Genomic DNA, 5,000 nt, shown 5'->3' on the forward strand with positions numbered 1-5,000 from the left:
TTCACCCAAAGACTATTCCACCAAGTATCGTTACTAATCAAGGAACTGCAGCCTGTGAATAAAGCCATTTTCGACTTAATGTTTGCTTCCTCTTTAAAGCGAGGCCAAGTGCGAAGTTTTTGTGATGGTAATCAGTTCTACTTTACATATGACTGAAAACTAATTTTCATATGAAAAACTTTGCACTGAGACTCGCTTTGAATTAAGAGAAGGCAGACATGAACTCGGAAACGGCCTACTCGACCGGCATAAAATTAAAATGATAGATAGGTAAATATTGCTCAAATGATGTCATCAAGAGAGTGACCAAAGTACAGACCTTTGATATATTTAATGTCAACTTCAAACAATAAGTACAATGTCTGGGGAATGAAAATAAGGATTTATGTAAGTTTATTCCCCTTGAGGTAATGTATTTTGTAGAAGACTGAATTTTTTACTGTATCAAAATAGAGCTGTACTGGGAACTAGAGCACATGTAGATGAGTTGGAACTAGGCACCACACAGCAGTATGAGCTTTTGTTATTCAGCTTAACCCATTGACTCCTTGAGGTCATTGACGATTAAAATCATCTGGCGTTAGACAGAGTAAAATACTAAGTATGGCCGGTTTAGTCCGGTTTAGGGGTGAATGGATTAAGGAAATAAGTTACCATTAAGTTTATTCTGTAATCTAGCCAGATGAAACCACTGAGGTCGTGTAAGTTCTTTTTTTTTTCTTGTCAGAGCAAAGAAGTTGCCTTTAATGTGAAATATGTAGTAGTTTCTAGTGTCGTAAAAAAGATTGCTGTTATTCATCGTGGTGAAGTACAATAATAATAAAGTATTCTTGTTTGTCTCACGATGTGGTCACTTGTGATGTAGATCGCGACGTTTCGACCGCATACTGCTAGATGAGGTCGACTGGTTACGCGTCACCTTTTAAGCAGGATACTGCGCTGTGATTGGTTGGTTTTCAGCAGCTGTGATAGGTGCATTTTGATCCTTGCTGTTGTTATGTTTGTTGATCGTGGTTATCCATGCATCCTGTCGATCATCCACATCGTGAGACAAATGAGAATACTTCATTATTAGTATCTAATATACAAGTCTCCTCCGTCCTGGCAATATTACATGTCAAACATATACATAAAGTATTGTTCGTTTGATGAGAGATTCATGAGTCTTGGGTTTAAAAACTGGACATCTGACCTGTCAAATGATGTACGAGACTATGGAGGGTATAGTCGTAGCAGTTGTGATACCACCTTGGTTGCCCTGCAAAGTTTAATTGCCAACTCTTGGTATGTAAGGATACTAGTTGAAGTATGAAGAATTTCATTGAATGTAACAAGATAAATTGAAAAATCGCAGAGAATTCAATAATGAATTTAAGGTTATCTCCTTTTTGTAACATTTAAGAAATGATAGTTATTCTTTTGTTATTGCTGTGAGGCTAATAATAATTATTGTTTATATTTTAATCACAAACAATCATTGGCAGTTTCACTTTTATTTCTAGGAATGCGTGCTTGCCAAAATCATTAAATGATAATTATTTAAGCAATTATTCCTTTGCACCATTTTGCGTGAGCCAACTCAAAATCCCTTCTGCAGAAGCCGCATTTAGAAAAGCTGACAAGGTGCTTGTTTATTGACCTTCTTTCATGCACCTCATCAACCAATCAGATCGAGAGGACAAGAAAAGCCTAGCCTGCGAGCAAGCTCTTTGGTAGCCATGAACAAAAGAGCCGGTTTGAAGGCTACCCAATCTTCTCGCTGCTACAAAAAAGCTTGCTTGCAGGCTAAGAAAAGCTATCTTGGGCCTTCTGATTGGATCAGGAGTCTTTTTGCACGAGAAATGTAAAACACATTTTTTCTTCTTTTTAAAACAAGGGCTAGAAATCACCATTACTAACTTTGCAATGAACAGGTCCACCTAGGGATGGCCACAACTTTGAACCTTGCGTTAAGATTCAAATGTTTCTTTCCAATTGTTAAAAGTGGAGTGTCTGTAAACTAGGTTGATAGTTTAGTGCACTTCCACTATAAACAACACATTTTATTACAAGGCTTAAAACTTTGGTCACTTAGCGTCTAGTTAACGTAGTTTTGAAAGCCAAAGAAAAATAAGAATTGATTTTTTGGTCACAGGGGCACTTTAAAAATAGAAGTAACTCTTAGGATATCTAAGAGGTTCATAAGACAATTTGTCTAACCTTTGCCCTTGCACAATTGTTGGAAAAATTTGCAATGGTGTAGACTTAAAGGGACACTTTGTGTTGGATGTCAAAGTTGGGCGTGCATGGGTGCATTTCTAGACCTAAGTGAAACTTTTTTGCAAAGTTTAATATCCAAGAACTCAAAACCCAACATTTGACTTGATTTGCGTTAATTGTGAATTTCAGGGATGGCGCAGTGCTGAGAGCACTCGCCTCCCACCAATGTGGCCCGGGTTCGATTCCCAGATTCGGCGTCGCCATTTTCCCTTTCGTAAGCAAGCGATGCCATATGATATGGAAGAGATTCGTAGTTTGCAAATGAGGAAAAAAAACCTTATTTAGGACAATATTAGCAGCGTATGTCACTTAACATTAAAAAAAAAATCTGAGAAAAGACCTAAGAAAAAATTAGAAAAAGTTGACCGAACTATATCGAACTCGGTTCAATAGCTTGAGGGCTACTTCATTTAACCTCTACACTACCGAAAAAACAACTTTAAATGGCAATTTTAAAGTATTTCGATGAAGCTAATCCTAACAATTTATTGAAAGCTAACCGTATAAGAAAGGCTTGGTTACTAAGAATGGCAGCCTCGGCGTCATATGTGGGTTGTGTTTGTTGGTTCTCTACTCTGCGCCGAGAGGTTTTCTCAGGGTACTCTGGTTTCCCCTCTTTTCAAAAACCAATATTTGACTTGATTTGCTTTAACTGTTAATTTTAGTTGACAATGTCCCCAATTAGCGCTCCAGTGCTATAACGACGAGACACTTAAATAAAGTTCCTTTCCTTTCCTTTTCACAATTAATACCTAGGTTTTCGCACATGTAAAATGCGACGTTTAAAACGGGCCTAAGACAATAAATACCTGGGCAAAAATAAATGCGCAAATGGGTCGAAATGATTACCGCATTGGCGGCGAAAGCGTTGTTTATGGTAAGAAACAAAACCTTATTACGCCGCTTCCAATCCTCGGACATAAAAAAGTCGTTTGCGGAAGAGCAAGAAACCAGCGCAAGTTTTAGTTAATTAAATTTGTCGGAGTGTCTGAAACATTTACAAGGTTGGGAGTCTTTGTGTAGGTTCTGCACGATCGACTGCTGTGAAATTATAGATGCTGCCTCGCGGGATTCGAACTGAACCGGGAGGCGCAAACCCTCGGGACACTCCAAACGACTCGGACACGTTCATCTGACAAACATCTGATTTATCCCTTAAATTTATTAAATTAATTGTTATTAATAAATAAATATAATGAATAAGCAGCAGAATAATTGGATAAAGGATAGAATAATGACATCGAACTATTCGTGATTTGGTCATTAAATTGATGTCATGTTGAGATGGTGACTTAAAAGTTCACTGATTTACTATCGGCAAAATCAGTGGCTTCAAAAAGCCCGCGTAACGAGTTGTCTGAGCGGAAAACTTCTTTGTGCAACTTTCCGCAAATTAATCGGTGAGCGAGTTCCCTTTCAACTTATTGTTCTTTTCTCGGTTTTCGGTAAATTAGACACATTTCTTTGTCGGACCGGCTGTACGAAAGTGGTTGACAGCGATCAGGGTATATAAATCAGGTCTGAGCAAACAATCAATCAATCAATCTGCGTACTGGTCACACAAGCAAGTTCAACAGCTCGCCTTGTCAATTGGTTTCATGGCAACTCAATCTACGCCGTCAGTGTCTGCATCATTGGCAATGAGATCACGAAGGTCCTCTCACAGTAAACCCACCTCGACTACCTGTCAGCCGTTGTCTTTCTCTATCAGCAACATCCTTGGGCTAAAAGACGACACACCTCTGAGTCAAGCTTCATTAAATTCCGGTAAGTGTAGAATTCCATACTTTGGAGTAGAGGTATTGCTATTGAAAACTAGGACTTAAATATTAAATAATTTTATTCATGAAAACCTGCTCTTGATTTTTTTCTGTTTTCTCGTTGGCTCATGCGTAAACTTCCAGTAAGTCAGTTCACAGGCGTCCCAAGCTCACAACGCGATTTTGCAATTCATAACTATTATGTAGTAAGAGAGTTTAATGGTGAAAAGAGTTAAAAATTAAGTTAAGTTGAAGAAGTGAACGTCTTTCTCTCGCCATAAACTTTCCCTACCTCAAATATGTTGTCCACTTTTGTTTTGTGTCCATTCATTAGCCACTGCTGATATAGTGAAATCAGTACTCGTTTATACACTCTCAAGCGAAGCTTTGGGGCGCCTGTGGTCAGTTCAATCTTCAATTCATTTTAAAATTAACAAAATTTGCCGGTCAAATCTTCTCTTCTTCTCGGTATTATCCAATAACTATTTGGACTTCTTTTGTTGACAACTGGTCAATGTTTAATTCACTTACAAGAACTCTCTTTAAAAACCAATTTGCATACTTTATAACTATCAAAATGAACTAACTTGCAGTGTCTTTCTGTTTTCTTTATGTTAGTTCCTACCGAGCCTATGAAGTGTTTTACCAAGTCCTCAAGGCCCCATTTGGATTTAACCTCTTCCAGCAGTGATTGTGACAGCGAGTACGATCACCAACTACCGACTCCTTCCGAGAAGCCGTCCAAGAAGAGGCGACAGCGCACGGCGTTCTCAGCTCAGGAAGTGTGGGCAATGCAGCGAGCTTTTAGGCGAAGTCCATATTTGCTGGGCGAAGATGAAATGTACCTGGTTCAAAGGCTTGGGATTCCCGCCAAACGTCTGAGGGTGAGTCAACTAAGTGGTTACTATTTATGAAAGGAGTATTGTGAGCGAATAATAAATTGGAGAAGACTTACGTTTATTGACCAAAGTAATTTCTTTA

The sequence above is a fragment of the Montipora capricornis genome, chromosome 4 (assembly GCF_036669925.1).
Source record: "Montipora capricornis isolate CH-2021 chromosome 4, ASM3666992v2, whole genome shotgun sequence".
Lineage (NCBI taxonomy): Eukaryota > Metazoa > Cnidaria > Anthozoa > Scleractinia > Acroporidae > Montipora > Montipora capricornis.